The sequence below is a fragment of the Symphalangus syndactylus genome, chromosome 17 (genome assembly GCF_028878055.3).
Source record: "Symphalangus syndactylus isolate Jambi chromosome 17, NHGRI_mSymSyn1-v2.1_pri, whole genome shotgun sequence".
In the NCBI taxonomy this organism is placed as follows: Eukaryota; Metazoa; Chordata; class Mammalia; order Primates; family Hylobatidae; genus Symphalangus; species Symphalangus syndactylus.
In genome coordinates this window covers 76,965,146-76,987,971 of record NC_072439.2, presented here as the reverse complement: position 1 = coordinate 76,987,971, position 22,826 = coordinate 76,965,146, and the positions used below count along the sequence as shown (strand labels likewise).

Sequence of the window (22,826 nt, the reverse complement as noted above, 5' to 3'; positions counted from 1 at the left end):
ATGGTTTAAACTAGGAATTAAAGTATGTGGTTTTAAAGAGACATAATATATGATTTTATGCCTAGAATAAAATTCAAGCTACAGATTTACTATGCGTTTTAGACCGCATGGAGATTTTTTTTAAAAAAAACCTCTTATGTTTTTAATTAAAGGTATATTTTCAACCAAAAGCATCAGCACTATACATGTGAATCCAAAATGAAAACTGTCATTAAAATCCACACTAAGGTGGTTTATCTTTCAGGCAGAATCACGAGCAGTAAATCCTTTCAGATGGTAGGACGGGTTTTCTTTTCCTAGAGCCGTTGCTAGAATATTTTAGTAATTTCAATAACTACCTTGGCAATGATAAGGATAAATGTCTTCAGTTAGTCTAGATTAAATACCCACTTGCCCTAGGGTCCCATATAAAATGAATCCAAGTTTGAGAGTTCCTTTTGCATCTGACTTGTCACTGTCAGGCGCATTACTTGTAGGGAGTAAGTCTGGTGATCCATCTACTTCTTTGAACAAAATATAGCTCTAATTGCTCTGGTAGATTTGCACATGCTTGAAAATAAACTCTTCTGAAATGAAGGATACACAAAGTGAACTTTTGAAAGAGAAAAAAAATGTATACTCACCTCATCTAGAATGTAGACCTATTACACCAAATAGCACAACAAAAATATAATCTTACTTTTAGGGAAGTTGCATTGTAATGCGATAGTCCTACAGATAAGTATTTCATAAGTTTCTCTGGATACATAGATGGAATCACTACAACTTGGAATAAGAAAAAGCATGCATTTTCAAGTCCTGGATTCCAACTCTCTAAGTTCTGCCACTTATTAAACAGTGCAATTGCAATATAATTAACCACTGAGGCCCTCCCTCAGTTTACAGACCTGCACAGTGAACATAATGCTACCTACCTTAAAAATAGGTTTGTGGAAAGGAATGCATTTAAATCATATCACGTAAGTATGCCAACTGGTAGAGTCCAAAGTCACTTTCTCACCAGAAAAGAACTTTTTATAAGGAACACTTTAAAAGCAAAAAAGGAAAAATAAAGAGCTGCAAATCATCCAAAAAGTTGACACACCATGGAAAAATTTCTAATTTTAAAATCACTATGGTGAGTGTTTGCCTACTCAAACACTGGCTAAGATTCCTCTTGTTCTTTTGAACTTCAAATAACATGGTTAGACGCGGCTACTCAGTTAACAAATAGGAAGCAGTTTTAGAGTGGAAAATAGACGTTAGGTTTGGCATTTCTCTCTGGTATATTAACTAGATGCAACTAGATGCATCCATTAAGTTATTAACTCATTTAACATACAATTTTTGAGACACACCTACTATGTATCAAGGACTGCATGGTGCTAAGAGCTGAAGATATAATAGTGGAGAAGAGTGAACAACACCTCTTCCTTTATGAATTTATCATGTAGTAGGGAATTCATATACCAAATAATATCACACAAATGCTTTAAATTATTACTATTATTATTATTAATTTTTTTTTTTTTGAGACGGAGTCTCGCTTTGTCACCCAGGCTGGAGTGCAGTGGCACGATCTCAGCTCACTGCAAGCTCCGCCTCCCAGGTTCACTCCATTCTCCTGCCTCAGCCTCCTGAGTAGGTGAGACTACACAAATGCATTAAATTATAAACTGAGATATTTATTAAGGAAAAGGGGACTACGCAGCATTTATGCAGGAGGCTTGAAATATTCTGTGGGATCAGGGAAGCATTGTCTAAGAAAGTAACAGTAAGTGATCTGTAGTTAGAACAGAATTTGAGTAGGAAAAGAATAAAAGAAAGATCCAAGTAAACTAGAATGATAAATGTTCTGAGATAGGAGGGTAAATGGTATATTTTAGAAGCTAAGAAGTGAAGTTATACAAGATGAATTATGCAATCTCAGATTATTTAAGGATTCATAAATAATTCTAAGCATTTTGGTCTGTATGATCAATAAAGACCAAATGGTCTACTCATAGAAAAATCCACTGAAGAGTTTTAAGTATGGCTTGATACAATAAGGTTTATGTTAAGAAAAGATAAATTTGGTTGTTGGATGAAGGTTATACTGGAAAATAAAAGACTACCAGATGAAGACGCTTGTATCTCTGGATGTTTGGCCATTGAACTACATTAACAGATTGGTCACAATCCTTCGCTGTCCTGTATTGGTTTTTAGATCCACGGCATTACTATTACCCGGCAGCTTTCAGGAAGAAAAAAAATGAATAAATTAGGAACTAAGTATTTATGATAATCTCATGATACAGTTTATTGCTCGTTATCAGATACATTAGTCAAAACATGAGCACTTGTTGACACAACAGAACTAAAATCTTAACAAACAAAAATTTTGGTATGTGGTACCCATATATGGGTAGTAAAGATATGTTGGCACTGTAGAAGTTTTTCTAGTATCATGAGATAGCCAGAGTGCAATGGGGCTAGAAATAAAATGTGAAAATCAAAGGCCAATTCCAATTTTATTTAAACATATATTTGCCTATTAAAGACATACAAAAAGTAAACCCAGACAATTTAATAAATACATTAAAATATATTGGCTTCAATATTTCTATACTCTTGGCCTCTGAATGAGCATATTGTAAGTTTTATTTTGTTCAATTATCAGTGGTTTTTGCTAGGAGTTACCATAAGGATGTTGACAACATCTCTTGACTAGAATTAAGTCCAGCTGTTAATAGTTAGCATATTTTTTTGCCTCTGGAATTGAGAATGGGATTAGTTGGTAAGGTGAAGTGAGTTGGTGAATAATGGGATTAGTCAAATTAGTTTGATTGCACTATTAAGATTGAAAAATGAAAGCAATGGATCTCATCTTAAAGGAAATTTAAAAAATAAATAAGAATGTATATATTTACAGAAGTTCTATTTCTATCTACTACAATTATAAAGGTAGTAGTATAATTACAATTATTTGAAAGGTTTTCACATCTGCTTAGTGATTTTCACATGACTTGTGAAAATTACTTTCTTGCCATAAGCTGCTGAATGCTATGGGATTAGAAATACATTTGCAGGCTGGGTGTGGTGGCCCACACCTGTAATCCCAGCACTTTGGGAGGCCTAGGTGGGCAGATCATAAGGTCAGGAGATCGAAACCATCCTGGCTAATATGGTGAAAACCAGTCTCTAGTAAAAATACAAAAAACTAGCCAGGCGTGGTGGCACATGCCTGTAGTCCCAGCTACTTGGGAGGCTGAGGCAGGCAAGAGAATCGTTTGAACCTGGGAGGTGGAGGTTGCAGTGAGCTGAGATCACGCTGCTGCACTCCAGTCTGGCAACAGAGCGAGGCTTCCTCTCAAAAAAAAAAAAAAAAAAAAAAAAAAGTTTGCAAAGCAACAAAAGCCTTTTTAGAGCAAGAATTATTTTTTAATTGTACCACAAAGAGAAATGGCGACCTTCGGAGTTGAATAAACTCGGAAATTGATTGATTAATTCTGTTTAAATAATAGATGAAAAGTACTTTATCATAATTGTTTTTTTACTTCATGATGTTCTTATGTATACTTAGCTTATAGAAATTTGTTTAATAAATGTTAATATCTTCATTAGGGTATAATTTTTATTAAAAATAAGGCCATTTTTTCATGTGGATATAGTTTTGTAGAAATTTGTTGTTTATGACTGAAGAAAAAACATTAAAATGATTTATATCATGAAAGTGCCATGGTGGTGTAACTTCTGGTGGTTAATAAGGTTACGGTCATGAATTTTAGAAAAGGAAATAGTTTTAGGAGTTTTCTTGCTATCATTATTATAAAGCTTAAACTTATTATAATTATTATATTAATAATAATAAAATGAGTACTAATTTTTTTGTTGGATGCCTGGGTATAGACAGTACTTAGAATTTTCATGCATTGCCTTATTTGATCTTTGCATTTTAGGGTTAGAAAATGTCAAAATTTTATACTGGTTAAACTTTGAGCTCTTACTAATATGCATAAAGACACCATATGGGCAAGAGGTACATATAAGACAAGTGTCCTCAAGACACTTGACTTCCATCTGGCTAAAAAGTGTCATAATATAGTGATTTTGTTACAAGGAGACAGTTTACTGCCATCTGCCCGTAAATGGTTGTTAAAAATACACAAATTTCTGATGTCTATGTCGTGAATGTTGCCCCATAAGGTATAAACTGCATGGCCTGCTCAACTACAGAAAATGGTCCAGATGTGCATAAATGAAAAGGCCATGTGAGAGTTTAGTTTTCTGAAAATATATAAGAAAAAACAGTATTAATTTTTAAGAATCTTAAGATCATCCTAAAAACATTAAGAAAGTCACTTATTCTATATGAATATATATTCTTTATCAAGCTATTAGGATGGACATTTTTAGAAATTGTCTGGGTTTACTTTTTGTATGTCTTTAATGGGCAAGTATCTATTTAAATAAAATTGTAATTGGCCTTTGATTTTCACATTTTATTTCCACCCCCCATTGTACTCTGGCTATCTTACGATACTAGAAAAACTTCTACAGTGCCAACATACCTTTACCACCACCAAAATGCAGAGGTAACTTTAGTCAGTAAAAAGTACATGAGCACTGAAGAACAATTGAGATAATAAGGTGAAATAATGAGTCAGAAACAGCTGGTGTTTCACGTTATACCTCTTACAGTTCATGAGGGTTTACTTTGTAGTATTTGTCTTCCTGACAAGTTTTTTTCTCAATTAAGGGAATAATGCCTTTTTGTGAAGTATCTTCAAGAGCAGGAAAAGAATAACTATGTCAATAAAATGAAAATATAACTATAAATATGTAAAAAATATGGGCCCAGTTCACCTACCCTTGCTTGAGACAAAGGGCTTCTGTTATCTTGAAGAGATAGCTCACCTTCAATTCACTTACTGAACACTTTGTGGAAAATATTGTTTTTTTTTTTTTTTTTTTTTTGAGATGGAGTCTTGCTCTGTAGCCCAGGCTGGAGTACAGTGGTGCAATCTCGGCTCACTGCAAGCTCTGCCTCCCGGGTTCAGGCCATTCTCCTGCCTCAGCCTCCAGAGTAGCTGGGACTACAGGCGCCCGCCACCACGCCCGGCTAATTTTTTGTACTTTTAGTAGAAACGGGGTTTCACCGTGTTAGCCAGGATGGTCTCGATCTCCTGACCTCATGATCCGTGAGCCTCGGCCTCCCAAAGTGCCAGGATTACAGGCATGAGCCACCGTGCCCGGCTGGAAAATATTGTTATATTAATTTTACAAAGGAATAAATGAACTTGTAGGTGAAGTAATTTTCTTAAGGTCATAGGTGGAGAAATTATTAAAGACCCAAAATGACTGATTCCAGAGTCCAAGCCATTGAGCACTAGGTTAATTTTGATAGGCTGACTATCCTAAAAGGAAGAGGCAAACTGGGGCAAGTTAAAACAAAGAAGTTCACATAGCTCACTAATGTTTTGAAATTTGACTATTTAGCTGCTGAATAGTTGACTGACATTGAAGTTTGAAATTTAAAAGACTGTCTATGTAATATATATTTATTTTACTGTCAGGTAGTTTTTTGTTGTAACGTGATATGGTTTGTTCAAATCTCCCCTTGAATTGTAATAATCCCCACATGTCGTGGGGGGAAGCCCTTGGGAGGTAATTATACTACGGACGTGGGGTTTTCCCGTGCTGTTCTCATGATAATGAATAAGTCTCATGAGATCTGACTGTTTTATGAAAGGGCAGTTCCCCTGCACACACCTTCTTGCCTGCTGCCACAAAGACGTGTCTTGCTTCCCCTTCGCCGTCTGCCTTGATTGTGAGGCCTCCCCAGCCACATGGAACTGTGAGTCAATTAAACCCCTTTTATAAATAAATTACCCAGTCTATTCTTTGTTAGCAGTATGAGAACAGATTAATACAAAATTATATGCTATTATTCATATTTTGTGAAACGTTTCTACTTAACTGCGTTAATCAAAAAAAAGTTTACTTAAAACATTGAAATAAACAAAGAAATGTCTATTATTTAAGAAACTTAACAATTGTAATTTGTTAAAAAATCTAAAAACTCTAACAGCAATGCATGTTCTTTTGTAAATTACTTTGAATAAACCAAAATGCAAAAAGGAGAAAATAATAAAAACCACCTATTTATCCATAATGGATGTATATCCAAAACAAAATGTGGTTAAAATATAATTTCCTAACACACACACACACACACACGTACACACACACACGCACACACATATTCTTTATGAAATACTCTTACATTAGGGTTAAAAGAGAGAATAAATTGTCAATTTTTTTTCTGTTTCCTTAAACAACAATTTGAGTTTTGCAAGTTTTACATTTTTATTATCTTAAAATCGAAGAATTAAAGTATTTAAGTATTAAATTTCTAGTATTAAATTTAAGAATGTATAATATATAAACTTTGTTGATAATCTTTACTAAATGAATGAAGAATGGAAGATTCTAACATGGAAGGTAACCTAGAGTAGCAATTGAAAAATCCTTGGCATTGGTTTGGACTAAGACATTTTTATTATAATAGAACACTTTAAAATGAAATACTTATAGAAAGATAAATTACCTTGGTTACTTGCAAATATGCTACCAAATTAATATCTGGTGAATAAGGAAGGTCAATTTGTCATGTCTATAGGCATATGTGTGGAGACAAATTGTGAGAGAACATAAATACACAAATAACTGCAGCATTCTATCAAACACTTATATTGCAACCTACAATAAGCATTCATGTTCATATATATTCATAAACCTACAGGCAAACTATAAATAATGTTGCTTCCATGAAACCTAATGTTTTGCAATTAGAAATGAAACACATATTAAAATCATTAAATAGGACTCTAAAATTACATAACCTTGATTTTAAATGGACTAAATATTTAGTACATCAATGAAAAACACTCAAGATTAAATATAAATCGGATTTTGTTCCTTTTATCTTGATTTGTAATTTATCTGCATGTCATTATTGCCATTAATATGTTATTGCTATATTGCCATAATTATATTTACTTTTTCTACAACTATTTTAATCTTTGATTTTCCCTTCTATTAGAAAAGGTTATACTTAAAAATAAAATATCAGTTCCTTTCCTTCAGTCAGATAAATAACCCAAGATAACAGATTAAATAACCTACAGCTTCAGGTTTTTGTAGACCTAGAATTATCTCATTTGATATGAGAAATGGGAAGTATATTATATGATTTTCAAATCTTTCCAAATATATTGTCTACATTAAAAAATAATAATTTAAACTATTTTGTGGGATAGAGAGGGCTGTACCTGGAATGACATATTATAGCATAAGTGAGCCTCTCAAACCTCAGTATTTATCTGATGTCAAATGTAGCCGGTTCAATGCATCATACCTTTGTGTGATTGAATAAATTGCTTAAAGCCAATTTCACATTAAGATGATAAACATGGCTATTAACAGAAATCAGGGTCTATGGTAATCAGATCCACTAAACGAATTAATCTTAACTCTGTCACAAAGATTCCTTGAGACCTACACAGTCCTCATTTTTATAATAAAGAATAATACTTACTTCACATAATTTTCTTGGAAGTTTAATATGATAAACTCATTTTCTTAACAAAATACCAACAAAATTGTCTTTGTTTCTTTTAAATAAAGATGCTTGTTAGACAGATGCATTTCTGGAGCAGATTTTTTAAAAAGTATAGAATTTGCTGTAAGTTAAATGAAAATGTCCAACATCTTCTCTCTTACTGGAACGAATTGAATTAGTCCATCAATATCTAAAAATGACAAATTCCTTAGTCTCTTATGTCACAAAACCATCACTAATATGTGGTGACGTTCTGGGTTTCTTACTTTTTGTTTGGAAGTTTTCTTACCAGCGGCTAACATGATCTAAAGAGAAGGGTGGATGGCTAGTATGCAACATATACTAAACATACCTAATTAATTTTAAAAGGAATCAGGAAATACTATATAATTCATTAGATATTCTAGCTAGAATTTCTAAAAACAGACAGGGACAGCCATCTTTGGAAGTTTTTCCAGTATTTAATCAGTCTCATTTTGTAAGATTATTTATGGGTAATCTTAATATACTTTGCACAATTTAAGTGGCTGCTTTTTAATTTAATTTAATTTAATTCTTTTTGAGACGAAGTCTCACTCTGTCACCCAGGCAGGACTGCAGTGGCATGACCTTGGCTCACTGCAACCTCTGCCTCCCGAGTTCAAGTGATTGTCCTGCCTCAGCTTCCTGAGTAGCTGGGATTACAGGCGTGTGCCACCACGCCCAGCTAATTTTTGTATTTTTAGTAGAAATGGGGTTTCACCATCTTGGCCAGGCTGGTCTCGAGATCCTGACCTCAGGTGATCCGCCCACCTTGGCCTGCCAAAGTGCTGGGATTACAGATGTGAGCCACCGCACCGGCCTAAGTGCCTATTTTATAGTTAACTTTTGCAAAGATTGGAAAAGGTCCTAATTTTATAACCCACAAATACTCTTTCATGTGCATGAAGACTGTGCTTGACTTTCTTCTCAGGCTTTTTTTGTAACAGATTTAAAAACTCTCAATTAAATAATTCACGTTTTCCTAATCCATCAATTGTCTTTAAATCTATTTCTAAATTTATTCTATCATTTTAAAATAGAGCAAACCAAACCAAACTTGATAATCTACCAATAAACAATGCTTGGGAAAAATTATTTTTCCACTTTTATATATCCTTTTCTTTCTCTAAGATTAACTCAGTAACTTTTGTTTTGTTTTTTGATATTGTTACAATTCTCATAGACTTTGCTGCTCTATTGCCAAGCTACTCATATCCCCGTTACTGTGAAACTTGGTGAAATTCCTCAGGGATTCTGAGAGATCAAAGCAGTAAGTAAATGTGCATGCCTATTCATTAAGAACTCCTTTATACATATATGGATTTTAAAAATGTGTTTTAATAAAAATAAATACAGAATAAAAATCTAACCCTTAATCCCAAACATATTTCTTATAGGCCTATTTAGTGCAAAAAATAATCCTGTCATTTTCAATTCATTTACTCACAAACTATTTCTTTTTGTGAGGATTTTGTTGACAGCACAGTAAAATCAGTCCTATACTGGAAGAGGTTTACAGAGGCCCAGCAGGCACTTTTCACTTTTTCCATTAAACATTCCATATGCATCCATCAAGTCATTACAGTATTCCACATATCTGTCAACCTTTGCCAGGCTATCACACACAAGCATGCACCCTAAGACGATTCTTATGAAATATTCATAAACATTTTCAAGTTACAAACTCTTCTAATTCAAGATAAGATTTAATGGCAACATTTTCCCAGAGAAGTTAATGAGAACTCTTTGCTCATAATAAATGAGCTCCGATATACAATTGCCCTATGGTTTCACCAGCACTCTGGTTGGGAACAAATTCAACACCAATTCACATTCAGCATTCTTTTGTTTAGGTGCCTCAGGCTATGTCTCCCTGGCTGTCAGTAATCTGATAAAAATATTAAAAATCAGTCAGTTTGGATGAAGAGTGATTTAACCGTAATGACCATATCCAACCTACTAGTTGATTTTTACCATACTCTGCAGGGAGAATATCAAGTGATATTTTTCACCCCTTAAGTCAAGTTGGGCTTTGGACAGCTAAATTGGTGGGTCTGAATCCTCTGATTAGTATGCTTGATTGACTAAGGGCAGAAGTGGACTGAAACACTCTCCACATAAATGAGAAATCTTGTCTAAATTGAAAGCATGTATTGTAACCACTCAATCAGCTCCCATGGGGGAAGCTAATAAGCTAAATTAATGCTAAAATGGTTAGAGGCATTTTCAGGCAGTTGTTGGGAATCCTGGCTGCTTTTTCCCCACACTTATTTATTTTGAAAAATTTTATTTTAAGGATTTTAATAGAAATGAAAAATATAGTCTGATAAATTCTCACATCTTTATTACCTGACTTCACCAGTTATTAATTTTCTTACATTTCCTTTATCTTTCTCTGTGTATCTTTCTCATTCTGAACCACGTGAAAGTAATCTGAAAACATATTTGTTTGGTAGTAAAGAATCATGATTGAAGGCACAATGGTGCTGATACTGAGAGAAGATATCTTAAAGATTTATTCATAAACACAAATATATTAACAAACTGTGAGGATCATGAAGAGCCCCAGGTTTGGAATAACAGCCCTAGCTCTCTGAAAAATAAATGTACAACATTGGATAAGACATTCAAACTCTCTGAGAAGTAGTTACTTACCATACAGCAGTGACCATCCTACTTATACAGGAATTTTTATGAGGATAAGGAGTGTTTACCTGAGAGTATGTATCTAAAAGTAAACTAGCGTTATACAGACAAGTCGTGGCTCCGCATAGGACATTTTGGTCAAGGAATGATCCCGTACACAACAGCGGTCACGTAAGATTATAATGGAGCTGAAATTTTCCTATTAGCAAGTGACATCAGAGTGTCCTAATGTTGTAGTGCAGCATATTACTTACATGTTTGTGGTGATGCTGCTGTCAGCAAACCTACTGCCCTGCCAATTGTATAAAAGTATAGCACGTACAATTATGTACACACTTGATAATAATCAACTATATTAGTGGTTTGTGTATTTACTATACTATATATATTTTTGCTATTTTAGAGTGTGCTTCTCCTACATATATATAAAATAAATTTTGGTCAGGTGCTGTGGCTCACACCTGTAATCTCAGCATTTTGGGAGGCTGAGGGGAGTGGATTACTTGAGGCTAGGAGTTCAAGACTGGCCCGGTCAACATGGTAAAATCCCATCTCTACTGAAAATACAAATATTAGTCAGGCATGGTGGCACACATCTGTAATCCTAGCTACTTGGGAGGCTGAGGCAAGAGGATCGCTTGAACCTGGGAGGCAGAGGTTGTAGTGAGCTGAGATCATGCCACTGCATTCATCCTGGGTGACAGAGGGAGACTATCTCAAAAAAAAAAAAATTAAAATAGTTAACTGTCAAACAACCTCAAGTCAGGTCTTTCAGGAGGCATTTCAGAAGAAGGTATTGTTATCATAGGAGATGACAGCTCCATGCATGTTACTGTCCCTAAAAAACTTCCAGTGGGACAAGACATGGAGGTGGAAGACAGTGATACTGATCCTGACCATGTGTAGGCCTTGGCTAATGTGTGTCTGTTTCTTAGTTTTTAACCAAAAAGTTTAAAAAATAAAAAATAAATAAAATGTTAAAAATAGAAAAGGGCTTCTATAGAACAAGGACATAAACAAAAATATTTTTGTCAGGTGTGCAATGTGTTTTAAGCTAAGTGTTAATTACAAGAGTTGAAAAGTTTAAAAAAGTAAAAAGTTTATAAAGTAAAAAAGCTATAGTAACATAAGATTTATTATTAAAAAGAAAAATATTTGTAAATAAATATACCGTAGTCTAGTTGTAAAGTGTTTATAAAGTCTACAGTAGTGTTTAATAAGGTCCTAGGCCTTCACATTCACCCACCACTCACTCACTGACACCTAGAGCAACTTCCAGTCCTGTAAGCTCTACTGATGATAAGTGCCCTATACAGGTATACCAGTTTTTCTTTTTTATCGTATTTTTACTGTACTTTTTCTACATTTAGAGATGTATAGATACACAAATACTTACTACTATATTATAATTGCCTGCAGTATTCAGTACAGCAATACTGTATTCTGGGAGCAATAGGCTACACCATATAGACTAGATACGCAGTAGGCTACACCATCTAAGTTTGTGTAAGTACACACCATGATACCAGCACAACAACAACAACGAAATCATCTAATGAGGCATTTCTGAGAATGTATCCCCTTTGTTAAGTGATGCATGCCTGTTTTATTCAAGTAACTATGTTTTAAAACATCTTCAGTGAAAGTAGAAACTGTTCCTTACCATGACTACAAAACAATAACAATATAATAAATGTTTATTGAGCATTTACTAAAGGCTAGGTGATATGAAGACAACACTATCATACTGGTTTTACAAGGATGAAATGAAGTCTTAGAACGTTTAAAAAGTTTGACTACTGACTTACAGCAATTAAATAGTAGAGCTGGGACTCAAATCCCATTTAATTGTTCAGATTCTCTACTCATAGGATGTGAGGTTGGAAATTCATTTTAAGTATAAACAAATGTACACATGGAGACCTCTCGTGTACACGTGATGCAAATGTACACATGAAGACCACTCATGTCAGAACTGTAAAGAATGTCTCTAGTTACCTCTTTTTGCCCTCACTCCCATCACCCCAGATACTATATTCTCACCCATTTTCCAATGTGAAGGATACTAAATCGGTATTATCCTGATATAAACTTTTTTTTTAAAAAGAAAAACTTTAGACAAAATAAATTTAACCGAGTTTATTTGAGCATAAAAGGATTTATGAGTCCGGCATTATTCAAAACTGAAGCAGGTTTGGGGAGCTCTGAGTTAGCAATGTGAACAGGCAGTTTTGATAAAGCTGAATGCGGAGGTAAAAAAAAATAATAAATTACTTAATTGGCTACAACTAACCATTTGCCTTATTAGGGTATGCTCCTTATTTTTAAACTGGATTGGATCTACATGTTTTATAATCAATTAGAGCACACAATTTATAAAGCCACTCAAAGGAAAAATCCTACATATTTAGTGCGTCATAGTAAGATTTTCTTAAAACCACAAGGAAAATACTTTTATATATGTTTTGCCTATAACCTTCTGTAGAAGGAACAGAAAACTTCTCAGTAAGGAAAGATTTGAAATAGCTACAACAATGCTTGCCTGGCTGTTATATTAATAGTATAATTGGAAGAAGGGCCAATTGAATTTTAATTGGTCAAATAGTACACTTTTTTTTTTTTTTACTAGTTTTACTCTAAAGCTAAGAAAGCTTTGAACTTTTAAAATGTATAAAACCAATAATAAGGTTTGATAATAGCCAAAAGGTAAGACAAAGCAAAGTATCAAAAGTGTCCTTTTTAACAGAACAGGAATAAAATATTGGATTATATCACAGGTGCTTTAATATCCATAATACCTTCACCAGGTTGTACTATTATTTAATTATAGATATGCTATTATTATTATAAACAAAGAAGTTATATTAAAACAATCATTAATGTGGGTATTGGAAAAATGTTAGGCAAGCATGGCTTGTTGGAACTATAAGAGTTATTCCTGAATTTCATTCTATGATTCATGTTTATATATGATGAAATTTACCCTACAACTTCCTGAAAATTATCTTTGTATAAGAATTATAAAAGAAGTTTACTAGGAGTATTTTATCTACTTATGAAGCCCAAGCACACTAGCTCTTCACTGAATGGTAGGGAATAGTCATTTTAGCAAGCTAACAAAGTAATGAGATTTAGATTGAAACAAAAGGGAAATTAGAACTAAACCTTGAAGAATAAATATAACTTTATCTGAAGGATTTTCTGGTGGTTCTTCCTTAATTATGAATATGAGGCAAAATTTAAGTCTTCTATTGTACTATGTATATTTCTAGATTATATAATCTAACGTTTCCTAATTTTTTAATAAAAAATTGATTTAAAATATAAAATTATTCCAATATTGATTAAAATTTTGTGTTTTATGTTTAAATTTAAATATTAGATGATTAAAATATTTAAATAATTAAGATATTAGATGGTTATAATATTCAAGCAACTATGAATTTATTAATTTAAGAAAATTCATAAGATATTTAAAATAAATGAGATTACTGGGTGTATTCTAAAATGCAATATGAGAGAAAATATACAAAATAAAATTACATAGACTTAATGAAATTTTGAAATGCAAATCTAGTAAACAAGAAGTAACTTTTTTACCTGCAATATAAAGGCTGTTTTTAACTACTCAATATTAAAACTACAAAAGCTTTATTCTTAACTATAATATATATGATCTATAAACCTATCCCAATAGTGTTTGCATAAATATAGCAAATATATATTTTCAGTTAAAAAACAATTTAATGAATATTTCTGAGGATAATAAACACATATTAGAAGTTACTTATTAAAATAATATTTTATTGAGTGTATATTGTTTTCAAAGTTCAATTGAAAATATTGTTTGTATAGATTTAAGTCTGTATAGCTTATTACAGGCTAATTTGTTATAAAAATAAGACTGATTGATTTCAAAACCACATATGTTGTGCAGATATAATTTTAATTACAAAAGTTTTAGGGAGAAGTATTTTTTTCCCAAAGAGATATTAAATTTTCAATAATGTTTCCTTCCAAAAGTAATTTAATTCTGCCTCCACATATTTTATAGTAACAGATTAGTAAAATTCAAACTGCTGCCTAATGCTCCTTAGCAATATGTTCTTAAGCAAGATAGTAATAATAATTAAGCAATATTTATCAAGAGACAGTCAGACAAAAAGAGAAAATGAGCGAGAACTTAGGGCCATATATATAGTGACTAATAATTAGACTTCAAGTTAATTCTTTTAAAACTCTATTGGTATAGAATTAAGGGTTTATTTATTTGTTTGTTTCTTAAGCACCCATCTTACCTATGAAATATCAATGCAGAAATGAAAGCAACTATGCTAAATCACAAAGTCAGTTTTAGGATATTGTAAACTGAAATACATAAGAAAATAATGAGCTAGAATTTCCACGTCATAACCATTCCTGAAATAAATCTAAACCTTGAAGTCCTGAGTTTTAACTTAAAACAAACAGAGCAGGGGTTCTACCATTTAGCAAATGACAAAACTTAGATTTTGAGTCCATAGAATAGTAACCACTCAGAAAATATAATCCAAGGAGAAAATATAGGTCTTGATAAAATCTTTCCATATGATTAAATTAAATGTCAGCTGACTTTTGATGAATGTTTAGTATGCGCCAGGCATTGTATTGAGTACTTACATGTATTATATTATTTCAATTATTTTTTACAACTTTATGATGTAGCCATTACATGATATTCACAATTTTGTGATACGGTTTTTGGGAACATACATGATATCTCAACTTTGGAAAATAAATTAAAATGTGTATTAGAATAAAACTATTCTATAAATGTAATATAGTTCTAATTTTTAAAAATATTGTGTTCCTAACATTATATAATTTCATCACCTTAATAAAAAGTATATGCATAAAAATAAACACTGAAGGATGTAAAAATCTAAAGCATGTACCATCTTTTTATGACATTATTTATATTTCTCCATAATTTAAAGTCAAGTTATATTTATTTTTAACATTAATTGCTTCATTTATTTATATCTGCTTTATTCCACAAAAACAATTTGAAGACTTCAATTTTTTTTCTGTTTAACTCAAAGATCAAATTATGCTACATGGCACCAACATAATCCTTAGTGCTGAATAACACAAAGGTGCAATCTTGAGAGACTAATACTTTTTCTGTAATGGATTTGTTAAATAAGTATATTATTATCTTCAGTTTAGTTTTGCATGTTTGAGTGAGCTGTCACACTTCTCCATCATTAAATTCATGCCCTTTCTCTTTAGAACCTCATACAGATATTAAGGGCTTCATATATAAAATATTTATTAAGAATTTATCATGCATGCATTTTCAGATTTAATCTTCACACAGCCTTATGAATTGAGAGTATTTTTGTCATCAATGTAGAGATTCTGAAAACCAAAAAATAAAAAATAAGAAAAAACTTGTGTGACTTCAGTGGGGTTCAGTAATAATTCTATGATCACATAACTATGAAGGAGAAGAGCTTGAAATTGAGTTCGTTTCTCCCATTCTTGCATCCTGCAATGCTGTATTTCACTATTTAAAATGAGTTAGAAGTTGAGCAGATAGCAATACAGAAGATTGGAAGGGCTGTGAAGCTATCAACAGGAGGAAAAATGGACATTTTTAACCAGATACAGAGGAATAGGGAAAAGCTAAAATGTGAAAGAAGAGGTCAGTATTACCACAAAGCACCATAGCAGACATTTATATTGATAAGTCCAAGTAATTGCCCAACAGTTTAGACCAAAATATGTCTAGAGCTTACTGTTTCAAATTTTAGAGTACTATATAATATATATGAAAATATTTCTGAAACATGGATAGTTTTAGGGGGCGAACTGTATAGAAGGGATTAGCTGCTGTTTCTTTCCCTTCCTCCCTTCTTTTCTTCATCTCTCCATCACTGTTTTCTCTCTCTCCTCCTTGCTATCTTACTTTGCTTAATTTATGTTATAACATTTAATTAGGAAAACAAGACACTCAGCACCTTTACTTAATATTGTTAACTTTGTATACATACATGGGGATTATGAATGCTAACTATATTACAATAAGAAATATGCAAAAGTCAACCTTCTGATACATGATGCCATTTGCTATGATGTCGTAATTTTCAAATGGTTCAAAAGTATAATTAAATTATATTTTCATGTAGGCAAAACACATGTGCGACTTCTAAATTATGCAGTCAATTCTTGACAGACTTTGAAGATTCGCAGACACACTTTTATTTGGTTTTAAGCCATGGAAAATACTTTAAAAACGGGAATAGAAGTTGAAACATTCAGTTATTCTTGCTCTAAATTTACTTTTTAAAAGTTTGCTAAATTGCAGAATAATGACACAGTCTAAAGTCTTTATATTATAACCCATGTTTGAAGTCGTATCTCAACAAAAAATACCTTTTGTAGATATAGTAATATTTGGTTTAAATCATTTAAAAATAATTTACTTCTGCCACTGGAAAATAGAAAGTAGTCTGATTTGAAAACAGCAGCAGATTTAGCTTTCAAAACATTAAACTATTATTTTCCAATTTTGTATTCTAGTGCTGACCATGTTTTCCATGACAAATGGAGCAGCTCTGGAGTCTTAGAATCATAAAAGATGGAGACATTATATTTTTTTGTAATTACTTCTGAGAATTAGGTAAGAAGTGCCTTATTAAATTATTCAGTAAACAAGCATGTTATTTTAAAGTACCAAGATAGTGTTTGCTTTTTATTTTTGTTCATAAAATGTCTTCAAAAATTGTGTTAATAAAAAAAGAGGCAAGTCTGCCTTCCTATACAGATCATATGTAAAAACATCATTCATGACACTGAATTAAAGATTTGTTTTCATGTAAAATATTCATAGAATGTCACTTAAAGAGATTTCTTCAGTTCATTCATACCAGGGAAAATTATGATGTATCAAAAGCTTCAATAGGAAAGGTGTCTTTCTCTTCTTTCCTATCTTTTTGGCCCCACTGCCACATTACATTAGGCCATATCAGTGCTCATACATATAGCTCATACACACACACACACACACACACACACACACACTCACTCATACAACATGAATATTTTATCTGTAAAAATATTGATTTCCTTTTTTGTACCCATTGCATTAGGCACCCTATATCTTTAAGGCTAACTAATTAAATGCACTACAGATTTTATTTTTGGGAAACAAAAAATAGAGTTCCACCAACTTCTACCATAAGAAAAGTAGACTAAATGTTGGTTTCTAATAATTAGAATAAATAAAACAATATTCTTTTGACCGCAACTATCATTTGGATTGAACAAATGTTCTTAAGAGAAACAAAAAGGAGACTAGAATAAATGAAACTTTTAGTTCAGCAAATATCACAAGTATGCAAATGCTTCATGTAAAATAAGTTATCAAAATGTAATATTTCTCAGCATTAACTTTAGCTGCTGAAACTAGAGGATTTCTTATTGATCTTCCCATTGTCCATTCATTGACTATTGATTGTAAATCACCAATATATATATAAATATTTTCTCACTAAACCTCTAACTCAGTATTTTAAATGTAATTATTTTCCAGATTCAGTTGTGTTTGAAATTCAGAGTATCAAGTCTGCTTTTCTTTAAATAATGCTACTCCTCCCTAATTTGCAAGAAGCAATTTACTTGAAAGTACAAACAAATAACATCTCTCATTTCCTATCTCTCATTTTCCTCCAGGCTCTTTCCAAAGGCTTGTCTGTCTAAGCTTTATGGACTTAAGCAGTGCTGAAGTTATACACTGGCCCAATAAGGGACAACAATATGTAGATGTCAAGTCACACATCTAAAAGCCATTTGCCTATACTAGTTTCTACTTATATTAAAATATAAATCTTATCTGATGAATACATAGAAAATGTTTCATTTGTAGGAAACTACAAAATCATTTGGATGTCTGGCCCTTTAAAATTGTCATTATAAAGATAAAAAACTATGTAAGACTAATGAAAAAAACTAGCTAATATTGACTAATATCTTAGTATATCACAGAAAGTACTAGGTAGTGATGTATATTACTGCATTTATAAAAAAAGCAACAGAGTTTTTGGATTTTTTGTGTAATCTAATTATGCACAAATGGATAATTACTCAAGATATATATTCATCTGCAATTTTACTGCACACAAAATTGACTTCTACAGGAAAGGGGGCTGATACGTACTGTGGATTTAGACAATAGCCCAACCTCCATGTTTCAGAGGGATTTACTTGTTTTCTAGTTGTCTTGTAGTACACAGTAACTTTTTGTTATTATTGCTTCTGGTAGAAATGGTCCTAAGTAGAAAGTCAAATGCTTTTATTGAATTTTATAAAATTAATTTCCATACTAGAGTGCTATTCTGCAGTTTGGGATTTTGTGAGGGTCTTGGTATCTGTTTTACTATGTGTCAGGTTGTCACTGAGAGAAATATGAGTATATTGTGACAAATTAATGTTTTGTCTAAAAGTTTAAATATTTAAAGCACTCTCCCATAAAATAAGCTGTTATAAATACATAACTAAAATGAACCTAAAGCCTTTCCTCTAAGGCTTCAGCTTAAGGAAACTAGTACAACTATATCTGGGGAACTTGGTTGACTCTTTTTCTGCAGCAAGATGTGGATTTCACAAGATGTGGATTTCACAGCACACATCAGAAAGCCATTTGCAGTTCATAGTTCCTACACTGCAATGTTGGGATTTTGTCATCAGTCTCTTCCTAGAGATTAAATTACATACATTCTCAGTATTTATGATCAAACTAATGAGATCTCCTCCTTCATGACTGCAGATTATTTTCTCCTCATTTCAAGAGATAATCTAATAATTTAATATCATAATTATGCTTCCCCTTTGCCCTCCCTAAATCAGATGTAGAGATTCCCTCCCGAATTCATTTTTAAACTCTGATTTAGTAACTACTGCACAGCCAAAATAAAATTTACTTCTACTCATTCAGCTGCATGTTCCCAGACTAAATGTTCATTTAGAATCAGGACTAACTGTTGATTCATAAAGAAGTCTGTTGGTTTTCTGCCTTTTTCAACCCAGCTGAATTACATTTTACCTCATTTCTGAATTTTAGCTCCAGAATATATTTGATGGACAGTTGAAGCAAATTTGGCTGTAATCATTCTGTATAACTATGTTTAATACATGCTTCCTTTTTCTTACCAATGGAATGTATATTAACAGATACAGCAGCAATGAGTTCCCCCAAATCTCTGGGACAATCCACAGAAAACAGAAGGATGGCTAGAATGGAAATTACAAGGTTGCAGAGAGGACATCCTGTCTTCTCTTTCTAGAAGACAATGCCAAGTTTGTGGCAAGGCTCTGTCTCAAGGGGCATTCTACACAGAAATTTTTGTTAAATTTATTTAATAGGCCTAGAACGAAAATTATCAGGGAAAATGATATCAGGATCTTTATAACTGTGCCCTAATTCAGATAAACCACTAACTCACTACTTTGTAGATATGGTCAAAGGGTTTTATAATGTAAATATTATCGGTAGCAAATACAAAGAAACTTGCTTTGTCTTAATCCATTATATAGCGGTGAAGATTTTGAGTATTTGACCTCTGAGCACAGTTTGAATTTTTTTTTTTTTTTTATGGAGTTTCATTCTATCATCCAGGCTGGAGTGCACTGGCGAAATCTTGGCTCACTACAACCTCCGCCTCCTGGGTTCAAGCGATGCTGGTGCCTCATTCCCCCTAGTAGCTGTCATTATAGGCACGTGCCACCACACCCAGCTAATGTTTGTATTTTTGGTAGAGACAGGGTTTTGCCATGTTGGCCAGGCTGGTCTTGAACTCCTGGGCTTACGTGATCCAAAGGTGCTGGCATTACAGGTGTGAGCCACCATGACCGGCCGGGTTAGAAAAAAATTATAATTGCTATATTTTAACTTGAATTTTCAAAAGCTTGTTTCTGTATACAAAATAAATACACAACAATTATAGAACATTTAGAAATGCAAAAAAATAAAGGAAAAGTAGAAATTATCCATAATTCTATCTAACCAGTATATAATTGGCCCCTACCACACACATTTTTGTCAGTGGTAGGTTGAACAAGCAAGATTCATGTAACGTACCAAAAGCAATAGAACTTTCTTTCCCATTACTCTTTTAAAAATATCCATAGAGGTTCATTTTTCCTCAAACACCTACATAAAAAGTTGGACTGTCCCACTCTTCCTCTGACTATTGCTAATAATAAAAGTCCTATAATTGATTTGAGTTAGCAGAGTCTTAAATAAGTAATTAGATTTCCTAGTCTCATCATGATAAAAATTCTACTCTTGATTTAAAATTGTATCTTCTTGCCCCTCCACCAGCTCAGGTCTGCTTTTGGAGAAAGGGGTGTGGTCTGCTATTTCCTTCCCCATGTATTAACTATACTCTTACCTATCTGTTGTTGGAGAAGGCTTAGAAATTAGAGGTTCAGTGGGTAGGATTTTTCTTACGTTACTGTGCTTGTCCTATGGAAGCTTCACACGTTCCAGGGCTCACAGATGTTTAAAGCTGCCTTTGGATCTCCTGAATTAACTGAAGCAGTACCTACTGCAATTTACTTGATCTAGGCAAATGCCACTTTAATCTGGCTGGTCACTGCCTAATGAGTCACCATTACAAGTGGCAATTTCAGTACAAGCGTGAAGGCAGACTTCACTGGCTCTCTGTCGTATGTGCTTATAACTGACCCATGGGAAACACATGTATAATTTTCTGCTCCCTACTCACGGGATGCAGGCCAATGTCAACACAGATAATTTATTTTTGTATTTGTTTATTAAATGCTTAATGAACCCATCTCTTACCTTTAGGCTTCTCAGATAAAATCAGACACCATTCTATAGTGTCCCTCACATTGCAGGGGACATACATTAAGCCCTCCATGTGGTTCCACTGAAGCCCCAATCACCAGGCATGCAGTTGAACTTACCATAAATCTCTCCAAAATTCCTCTTCATAAAATCCTCTCCCCACAATCTCCAAACCTTTTCTATCTGACTGTAGGTTTAATAGTCTAACCTATTTTTAATTATTTCCTTTAAAATATTGATGCTTGGTGGCTAACTTTGAAATGTTCACTTTTTTTTATCATGGAATCCTAGCTAAAAATTCTAATTTAACCTCTTAATTATCTCTCTATCTATTGATGTATTCTAGCTCCCCCTACTCCACCCCACACAAGCAAGTATACATACACATTCAAGACTTGGGATCTGAAATGAGACTGCCTGGGTTGAAAGCCTGATTGTTTCTTTTTTTTTCTTTTTTTTTTTTTTGAGACGGAGTCTCGTCCTCTGTCACCGAGACTGGAGTGCAGTGGCGCGATCTCAGCTCACCGCAAGCTCCGCCTCCCGGGTTCAAGGGATTCTCCTGCCTCAGCCTCCAGAGTAGCTAGGACTACAGGCGCCCGCCACCACACCTGGCTAAGTTTTTGTATTTTTAGTAGAGACGGGTTTCACCATGTTGGCCAGGATGGTCTCGATCTCCTGATCTCGTGATCCGCCCACCTCGGCCTCCCAAAGTGCTGGAATTACAGGCGTGAGCCACCCCGCCCGGCCCGATTGTTTCATTTAACTAGCTCTTTGTCTTTGAGCCAGTCACTTTTCTTTTTGTGTCTTTCTCCATTTATAATCTGAAGATAATAATAGTCCCTACCTCAACAATATGATTATTTTGAAGATTAATATAATACATTTTTAAAAGGCTTAGAAAATTATCTAGCACATGTCATTAATAATGTTACCTTCATAGGCAATAATAAAATCATTAGTATTATAATTATTATAAATGTTCTCTTGATCGCTTTTTTGATTTATGAGGATTTTTACATGTCATTAAATATTCTCCTTTACATCGAATTGTTATACCATATTCAGCTGCATAAAGGCAGAATGATTTTCAAATACTAAATTGGATGTATATATCATTTCTAATATTTTGTCACATCATTGGTCATTACTATGTTTATCACCTCTGTGTGCCCTCCCACCCTGACCTCAACCTTAGAATACATTGATTGAACAGGAATTTCTGGGTCAAAATATGATTATTTTAAGGCATTTAATACATATTAAAAATTATCCAGCAAAAATTAGCATCACTGTAGATTCTGTTTTCAAGAGTATCTTAAAATTCTGCCCTGTCTAATCTACTATTAAATACTGATTTAAGGATAAGAGTATTATTGGAAGATAATAAAAAAAACAGACATAGGATGTTCTCTAGTTTCCTAATAGAGTGTGCCAAGAGATTCCTGGAAATGTTTTTGGACCTGGGAGTTAGAAAGCTCATTTAAGGTTGAATGAAGAGAAATCCAATATATCTTCAGAACCAGAGAGTTTTGCTGACATAACTATACTAATCTTTTTTTTTTTTTTTTTTAATAGAAAAAGGAAATGAAGTGAGAATGAGCAGTAGTGGCTATCTATTGTGGTGGTTCATCATCAGAAACTTAGACTGAACTACTATAATTATGTAAGTGTATCTGTGGATGACTGTTAATAAACTTCCATTCAAATAAAATAAATAAAAATTCT

General features: G+C 33.1%; 1 protein-coding gene and 1 long non-coding RNA gene across 2 annotated transcripts in view; one reads left to right on the top strand and one right to left on the bottom strand.

The window, feature by feature from the left end:
* NAALADL2 (N-acetylated alpha-linked acidic dipeptidase like 2) overlaps nucleotides 1-22,826 on the bottom strand; it is a 955,512-nt gene that overhangs the window by 539,433 nt on the left and 393,253 nt on the right. The window lies entirely within an intron of this gene.
* LOC134733090 (uncharacterized) lies at nucleotides 5,749-22,816 on the top strand. Its single transcript, XR_010116653.1, has 4 exons — nucleotides 5,749-5,815; nucleotides 8,787-8,873; nucleotides 16,814-16,913; nucleotides 22,677-22,816. It is a non-coding gene; the product is annotated as an uncharacterized lncRNA (long non-coding RNA).